This window comes from Cynocephalus volans, chromosome 14, assembly GCF_027409185.1.
Source record: "Cynocephalus volans isolate mCynVol1 chromosome 14, mCynVol1.pri, whole genome shotgun sequence".
Taxonomy (NCBI): Eukaryota; Metazoa; Chordata; class Mammalia; order Dermoptera; family Cynocephalidae; genus Cynocephalus; species Cynocephalus volans.
Window position 1 is genome coordinate 62,765,158 of NC_084473.1, and position 9,384 is coordinate 62,774,541.

Genomic DNA, 9,384 nt, shown 5'->3' on the forward strand with positions numbered 1-9,384 from the left:
ACCTCAAAAAAATGAACCAAGAGTGTGGTAGAAGCTGCCTAAACGTTTCTTATTATTAACTGTTTATTGAGCACCTAGTATCTGTTGGGCATTTTTGTTCGATGCTTTAAATTCATAACCTCATATGATTTAACCCTCACATCTCAATGAAATAGGTAATATTAGCCTATTTTGTGAATGAGGAGGCTGAGGCTAAGAGAGATTAAATGACATGGCTAAGGTCACAGAGCTGGTGAGAAACAGCACTGACTGGGTGACTCTAACAGGCACTGATGAAAAGAGGACAGTCTCACTTCATTCTGCACTATCAGATCATGGAGGAAAGATGGGTTCCATCTTCAGTGCCCATTTTAAGATGGTTGTCGACAAACTAGAGTACATTCTGACAATGAAACACATCCTTGTCTCCTCCTTAGCTTTCTGAGCCAGCTGAGGAATACTCAAAGAAGTCAGGCAGAATCCAAATGTCATCTTTTCAGAGGAAATGTTCTGTGGTTAAACAGACGTGCTAATCCTGTACCCCAACCCCAGCACCAAATGTAGCCAGCAGAACTGCAATGTAGGGGCTGGGCCTGCATGGTGAGCTCACCGCAGGCAGAGAGAGAGTCTGACTCCACAGGCAGTTCCAAAGCGAGGGCCCTGTGGGCCTCAATGGACTTAGCCACCCACGCTCGGTGATGTCTCCTGGGTTGAACAATCAGGCACGTCATGCTGAGTCAGGGAGAGGCCAGAAGTGTGACTGCAAACCTCCTCAGAGAGACGTAAATCCAGGGAATGAAGTCCTTGTCCCTAGCCGCGGCCAGGATGCTAATTGAGGTACCAATGGGACCATGGGTGGAAGAACTGGTGCGATGTATCAGATTGGCTGGGCTGTAGTGCCCAGGTGTGTGGTCGATCACCAACTGAGATGTTGCTGTGGAGGTGTTTTTAAAATTGATTAGCATTTAAATTAGGAGACTTGAAGTATAGCAGATTAAGCTCCATAATATGGGTGGGCCACATCCAATCGGATGATGACCTTAGGAGCAAAGACTGAGGTTTCCTGAGGAAGAAGAAATACTCCTCAAGACTGCAACATCGACTCGTGCTTGAATTTTCAGCCTGCCAGCCTGACCTACAGATTTCAGACTTGCCAGTCCCCCAAACTCTGTGAGCCAATTCCTTAAAACCAATTCCCCTCCCTCTCTCTAAATACTCATAGATGTATGTATCATGTATAATTATGCATACATATACACATACACATGTGTGTGTACACATGTAATATAAATATCTCCTATTTGTTCTGTTCTGTGGAGAATTCTGACTAATACAACTGGGAATGCTGAATGTGCAGCTGAGGAGTTAGGGTGGTGGTCATAGGAGCTGTGTTTACATTTCTTATGGGTTCCCATAGGACAGGCTATTGGGCTTTTTCAATGTGTCCCCTCAGTTCGGACTATCTTGAAATGCTTTTAGCATCTGAAATGGTGTAAATAGAGCATGATGACCTTTGTCAGTGGTGCTGCAGAAGAAATGCTTATGTTATGAGAACGCTGACTCAGATGGTTGGCTGTTAGGGTCACTTCAAACTCTTCTAAGGGTGATGACACTATCTCATGATTCTTATGCTTCTGTTAAATAATTATAATGCCATTTTTTCACATTTTTATCTGTGGGAAGCCCTTTCATGTCTTTCAGTTTGTTGGTTTTCACATAGTGCCTAGCACACAAATAGACAATTATGAAACTGAATTGAAGAGGTAATGATGGTAAATTAGGAACCAAAGAATGAAATCCTGTCATTTGGGGCAACATGGATGGACTTGCAGGTCATTACGTTAAGCGAAGTAAGCCAGGCACAGAAAGACAAATACCACGTGATCTCACTTAAATGTCAAATCTAAAAAAAGCCAAAAAATTTGATATTATAGAGACAGAGAGTAGAACAGGGGTTACCAGAGACTGGGGAGGAGAGAGAAGAAGGGAAATCAGGGAGAGGTTGACCAACAGATACAAAATTACAATTAGATGGGAGGAATAAGTTCTGATGTTCTATTACACAGCAGGTGTCTATGATTAACAGTTAAGTTTTGTGTATTACAAAATAGCCAGAGGAGAGGCTTTTGAATGTTTTTGCCACAAAGAAATGTTAAGTACACAAGGTGATGGATACATTAACTACCCTGATCCAATCATTATACAACATATATGTGTATCAAAACATCAGACTGTACACCATAGGCATGTACAATTACAATGAGTCCATTAAAATAAATAAATAATTAATTAATTAAATAAAATTAACATGTATTTATTTTCTTTATATTGCTTTCTTTCTTTCTATTTCTATTTCTTTTAAAGTACTGATTTTTTTTTTAAGACCCAACAAATTTCTTAAAACCAATTTCTTGGTTACTTAATTATAAATTAAAATACATAGCTCACAGGATTTTTGACCAGAACTAAGCAAGAAATTAAAATACAAAGGAGAAAATAATCTAATTTGTAAATAACATTTCTCTGAAATCAATTATTTTATTTTTATAGGAAACACCATTGAAAGGAGAACTCTGTCTGCAAAGTTCACCCAAAAGAGTAAAAGAGTTATTGGAATATAAAACATACTGCATCTTTAAATGCTAATGAACACCAGCTTTTTCATTTTTAAAGAAGAGGATTTTGCTTTTATTTTTCCTCTTCCAGTGAAAAATTTTACTGCCTCCTGCCTGGCAAAGGGACATGGGTTTTAACCTGAGATTTGAGACCATGCAAGTAGCCCATCTGGAACTAAGCCAATTCCTGGAAGCACAGTTACATGCTCTCGCCTTTGCTCCCTGAATTATCCTGTCAATGTTCTTGGTCTTGCCAATATCGGTACAGCCATCATGTCATGCCCAGATGATTAACTTTGCACTCCAAGAGAAATAGGGAAAACTTTTTGCAGCCCTGACACCATTCTCCCGTTCAGATCATCTTGCAGGGCAGAGAGGAAGAAGCTGGGCAGAGGGGTCGCAGGAAGGCTGAGGCTGAGGGTATTAGCAAGCCTTGTTCGCGATAGTTCGTGTTGAAGACAACTCTAGCAAACTCTAGCACAGCACTGAGGTGACAGACGTCAACTCTTTGCGAGGGGTGGTCAGCCCTGTAGCACTGTGAAGGCCCTGCCCAGTGGAGCCAAGACTCCCTTACATTTCATTCATAGTGATGGTTCTCAAAGTGTGGTCCTTGGACCGGCAGTGTCTGCATCACATGGGAACTTGTCAGAAATGCGGATTCTCAGGCCTCACCACTGACCTGGTGAGTCGGAGTCTCTGGAGGTGGTGCCCTGTTTAACAGGTCTCTAGGGAATTCTGTTGCCTGCTCCAATTTCAGAACGACTGGTCGATAGTACTCCAGCTGCTCACAAATGCAGATATATGAACATTTCAGGTTCTCGAGATGAAAATCACATTTTCATGGAGTATTTCCTCAGTACAGAAGGCTCTGATTACACTGAAACAGTGAATATGTGCTGTGTGAATGCGAGGATTGGCTGCAATGACCCAGGAAAGTGTGGGTGGAGGTAGTTACTAAGAACTGTCTCCATGGGTCAGTGAACTTGATTCCTGGAAAATCTTCACTTTCAATCCCCAAGGCTTCATAGAGCAAAGATGGACCAACCTGGGCCTTGGCATAGTGTGACCTTGGTGTCCAGGCTGAGGGCCTGGTGACAGCCTACCTCTGCTTCTCTTGGACTGGGTGGGCTGTTACACACCTGCCCCCTCCCCTCAGGGAGGACTGCACAGGGTTTGGATCCCAGACCCATCTTTACTGAGCCATGTGATGTTGGGCAATTCACATACTCTCTGGTCCATCTGTGGTGAGTGGACATCTTGGGGAGGTGGGCAGTGACAGTCCTGACCACACAGGCTCCGTCACTACCTGTTACCTCCTATTGCACACAGAGGACTTCAGTGTAAGACATACTTCCAAGGAGGAACTCTCCTACTGAAAAAAACCTTTATAAAGCAAAAGTGAATGATTTCTCGGTTCACTTACAGCTCTGAAATTGGATAGGCAAGCTTTGGATGGGCTTCCTGACTTTACAGCCCTGTGGTGATAGGTTTTATACATTGTTTCAAAGAACTAGAGGCTTCCTCTGATGATTTGTTTTCTGATGGTGGGTTTAGCAACTTTATTATTTTTTTTCCTTAATCTATTTTCTTGTACAGAGAGCAAATGCCCCCAAGTACAACTGCACTCAGATTACTAGACTCTCAGTTTAAACATTACCCAAAGCTATAATTTTGAAATTCTTTTATCTGTCCCAAGCTAATAGTAGTTTTGCATGTCTTTATATTGTTTTCATCTGTTTTTTAGCCTCCTTCTCTTTCAGTTATTGTCTCTTGAGTATGTGTGGGCTTGTTTAATTTTAGTGGTGAATTTGGGATATGGAAAATATTACTCTTAATTATATTACTTATTTATTGAAATGTAATATGTTTATATGGACCTTCTGTGCTGCAGAAGCAGGGTACTCTTTTGTGAAGATATTACCAGAAAATTGCCAAGGCAAGGATCTGGATTAAACAGGATCTGAATCTAAAGCAATTCAGGAATAATCTATCCTTCAGAGTCTCCAGACCAACTTCTCAAATACTTCCACCAGCGTGCAACATTCACCCCAGCCCTGTAGCCAACCAGTTCATTGCTGTTTTTCTACAATTCGATGAACCCGTTAGGCCCCTTTACGACAGTCACCACAGCAGAACTTCTGGGTCTATCAAAGATTTCCCTCCCAGGGAGATTCATGCACACTGAATCAGGCTGAGTTGATGGGGCATTTTTCCTCTTGTTGGCCTAGTGATCCCAACCCCGACTCTTAAACTGCACCTGGTCAAACCACAGCTCAGATGACTTTTTAAAAAATAAATTTTTGGTCAAGCTATTACCAAGTAGGAAAAAATTTCCAATTCTTTGTATTTCTCACTTTGTCAACAAAATTACTAACCCCAACTTCTTCCACATTTCTTTGTGCCTTCTGTTAAGTAGTGAGTCAGAAGCCCCTAGGTTCAGATGTTGTCAGAGGGCCCAGACACCACATGTTGCTCTGTCATGAGAGCAGGACTGGCTCCATGATTTGCGGGGCTGAATGCAAAATGAAAATGTGAGGCCTCGTGCTCAAAAGTTATTTAGGATTTCAAGATGGCAACAGTAGAACCTTAAAGCAAGTGCTGAGCCCTTCTAGCTTGGGTCCCTGTACAACCACACAGGTCATATGTCTGTGAAGCCTACCTTGGTTCAGAGAGAGACCCAGTCCAGGAGACCTAGAAAGAGGGGTGTCCATTTCCTTCTCTCCTGTTCTTCAGCCATTCAGGTTTGTCTCAGAGGTGTGCATTCAATCTCCCAATTCAATTAACTGCCTCTGTCTTTTCCACATTTGCTCAATATTTGAGACTTTGTTTAAACAATGTGTACATTGAGGTGCCAAGAAAAGTCACATTGCCCACGAGGCCTCAAAGGCCTGATGGAAGCCATCAGAGGTGGGCACAGAGAGGCAGCCGTCATCTCTCCGTCAAGGCTCTGCCTGAGTTAACTGCTTTGCAGATTCTCAACTGCATCTCCAACTATGGACTTTTCTCTGCCTTTGAGTCTGACAAAATCCTTTATGATTCTCTTTAAATGTTCCAGGGCTTTTAAAAAACTTTTTTCAAATAATTGTTATCAATGCCTGCCAAATGCTTTAGATCTTCCCCTCCTCATCTTTAGTGTAAATTCTTTCCTTACTTTTCAGGAACAATATTATGGCTATCCATAGTAACAAAATCTCCACAGCTATCTGGTTTTCTTTATCCTTGTGTTCTCAAAGAATTCCAAGTCTTGCTTTATGGATGTTTATTTAATTGCTCTAATAAGATGAATTTTTTTCTTAAAGAAAGCCTGATATCCATTTGTAAGCCCTTCTATAAAAGTCTACCTGCTACTCCCACTCCCAATTGTATTACTGATTTCTGATCATACAAAAAGAATAATCCTGTGACATTCTAAAGTGGAACTCATAGTTATCCCAGTGATAACTTTTCCAAAAATGGGAGTATTTGGAAATTGTTGCCTTTAAACCAAGTACTGCATTCCCTGCAAACTGCGAGCCTGTAGAGGAGAAGTGTGCGAGGGTCTTTTATAGAATATTCTTGCCGGTGGCGTTTGCCACTAGGCAAGGAAGTTTCCAGACATTGGCTACTGGGTAGTTTTGGTAAAGGAATTCAAAAATTTCCCTGTCATGGAAAAATGGACAGATACATTGAAAGCAAAAATAAAATGCCAGGGCTGTTTAGACCACTTCTCATGAAATGGAAGTTCAATGCCACAACTTCTTTGGGAGGTACACTTGGAATTTCTATTTAATAGAAATGTAAGTGGGACCCTCCTCTCTGTGGGCCCTGATTCCTCCTAATGACAGGCTGAGTGTGTTAGTGGCTGCAGTTCCAGGAAGAAGAACCAGAAGATGTGGGGTCAACTTCTCTAATCCTTTGCCTATTCATTCCTATGTGACTTTGGTCACATCACCAGACCTCTTGATTTCCACATTTAAAAAATGATAATTGTGTTTGTAATCATGCGTTATTTTTTCTTTTCAGGGAGGTGAGATATGTGACCAGAGGAAATATCTTTGAGAACATTTATAAATATTTGAAAGAAAATATTCTTCCTTTGAATGTGATTTTTTTTCCCTCTCCAGATCTACTTATCAGCTTTCCCAATCACTATTTTTTTATTTTGAAGGACAAGACAGTAGGATTCATAGCACTTACTATTCTTTCAATGTGCAAGCACATTTGGACTTAGATTTTGGATCCGGGGCTTCTTGAAAAGGAAGTCCCCTGAAGCTTCTGAGGGTGAGTTCTCAGTCCATTAACCCTCCCCTTTGGTGTTGCAATTCTGATATAAGAATGTCTAGCTAGCACCCTAATTCATTGTTCTCGTTGAGTGTGGTTCTTTTCTTTCTTGAGGTGGGCCAGGGTGCCTAATGATAAAAGTAGACTGGTGGAGTTGAGGCCATGGGCTTTTACGTAGATAGTTTTCTCATTTCTAACAATGGCTATTTATCTTCTTTTCTGATAACAACTGTGTTGTTCTTCTTAATGAAATGATAGTGGAGAAACACTAGCCCTTTCTGCATTGCTGTAAGTCAACAAAGTGCACCCGTACACTTCGCTCATCCACGATTCCCTAGCGCCAGGGCTCTTCAGCACCCCAGGGAGCAGATTTTGCTCATTCTGCCAGTCTTTTCCCTTCGCTCCATCATGCTGCCAAATACTTTGTGCTAATGTGGGGCAGCTTCGGTTTGCTTCAGCAGAAAATAAATCTTTATTTCAAAACTTCATAGCTTTTCATCCTTCCCATGTTACTCTAAACACATGTTCACTGGGTTTCCATAGGTTCATCAAATAATTTCTTACAGACTCTTTCCCCATTTGTCCTTCTTGGCATCTCTTTCTTAAGCTCTTTCCTAACTTATCTAAATCCTCACTACTTGGGAGAATCACTTTCTTTCCTGCAGTGAAAGAGCACACATGGGATTGGGGGACTTCAGATTCCAGTATTACCTCCTTCTGCAACTCACTGGCTGTGAAAACTTGAGCAATCTCTCAGTCTGTTTCCTTGACTGCAAACTGGAATAATAAATGGTGCTTTCTCCACAGTGGCACAGTGAGGATTGCTTGAAATAATATATGTCAAAAATTGTTTTTGGATGTTTTAAAATATGTGTTCATTTTTATTTCAGCAGGTTGTTTTCTTCTAATTTTTACTTTGATAGATTTTCCCAATTCATGCAAATAATACATAGCCTATTTGTAGCTTGAATTTCATTTCTGATTCACAAAACATGCATTTACTTTCTTTCAATGTTAATTATGGGTACCAAGCCAGGTTTTGAACTTTTTTTTACCCAAGAAATTTAGAGTTAGAAGTAAAAACCAAAATTATAAGGAGCAATTTAAGTATAGTTACTGTCTTAAAGTATGCTAATTAACACATTTGTTTGCCTTTGGAACATCCGGGTAAGCAACTACATACTAATTCTCTTAAAAATGATTTATTTAAACATTTGTGAAAGATTCAGATGTGTGATTTTAATTGCACGATTAATTAATTATTGGTGAGGCCCTTTTATTTCTTCCTAGTAATCAACATAATAAAACACTGAAGTATAAATTATGGCAGAAAAGCAAATTAATTAACGTAATTGAGATTTTAATTTTTATTCTGAAAGTATGTTTAAACAATTTACTTCTAATGTTAACTAACTTTTTCCCTTTTTCCTCTCTCCTTCCTCCCTATGTCCCTTCCTTCCTTCTTTCCTTTTTTCCTTCAGTTTATATAAATGAAACACAATAACAAGAACAATTTTACATAGAAGGTCTTAATCTGAAAGTATTTAAGGTGTGAAAAGAGGAGAAAAAAACGTTGCTGATATTGTATATGTGTGTGTGTGGGGGGGGTTATTTGTTGTTCATTTGTTTAAAAACAGTCTAGGACATTCGTACACAAAGAAGAGTTAATTAATGATGACATTTTGTTGATGGAAATGTGTTTGTCTTACTAATCACTTCTTATCTTTTTAGATTAGCTATTTTCTTCTGGATTTTTACCAGACTTTGAATAAACTCATCAATGTTCAGTTAATAAAATATGAATTTGACGTCCTTATAATTTTGCCAGTGGCAAATGTAATCACCTAAGTAGAACCATGGGTATATGAAAATCACATCTACCCATCTTCCAGTGTATCTGCCTGGTACCTGGACTGTCTACCATTAGTTTCTCCTTTGAGTGAAGACTTCAAAGGCTTCTGGTAAAATACAAATATACTCTTGGGAAAAGTGTATCATAAAAACATGCTTGCCCATTCATAATTTAACTTGAATGGGTAGCTAGCAGCAAAAGAGTGGGACACAGATCCAGTAAGTATTGGACAATGGGAGGCTCAGGAGGTCAGACTCAGCCTGCCAGTCAGAGCCATCTCCTTCACCTTTGGGATGGGGCAGTCCAGACCCTGTGTATCCCTGAGGGAGGAGGATTCTGACAGGGTGGGGCACCAGACACAACCTCGCCCTGACCCGTGTAGCTTAGGATGGTGGTAAACTGAATGTTCCTATTTATACGAGTCGTGGCTGGGGGATGCAAGCAGTTTTAAGGAAGAGCTTTGGAATCATGCAGTTCCCCTGCTGATGAGTGCATAGCCTCAACAGTCACAAAAATTTCTGAAGCTGTTTTCTCATCTGCTAGATGTACATGGTAGTATCTATTTTGCTGGGTCACAATGATAATAAAGGGAGTAATGCTTATAAATTACGTAGCAAAATACCTGGCCTTTACTCGATAAGCATCAATAAACTGTATGTGAGTATCTATATTGATATA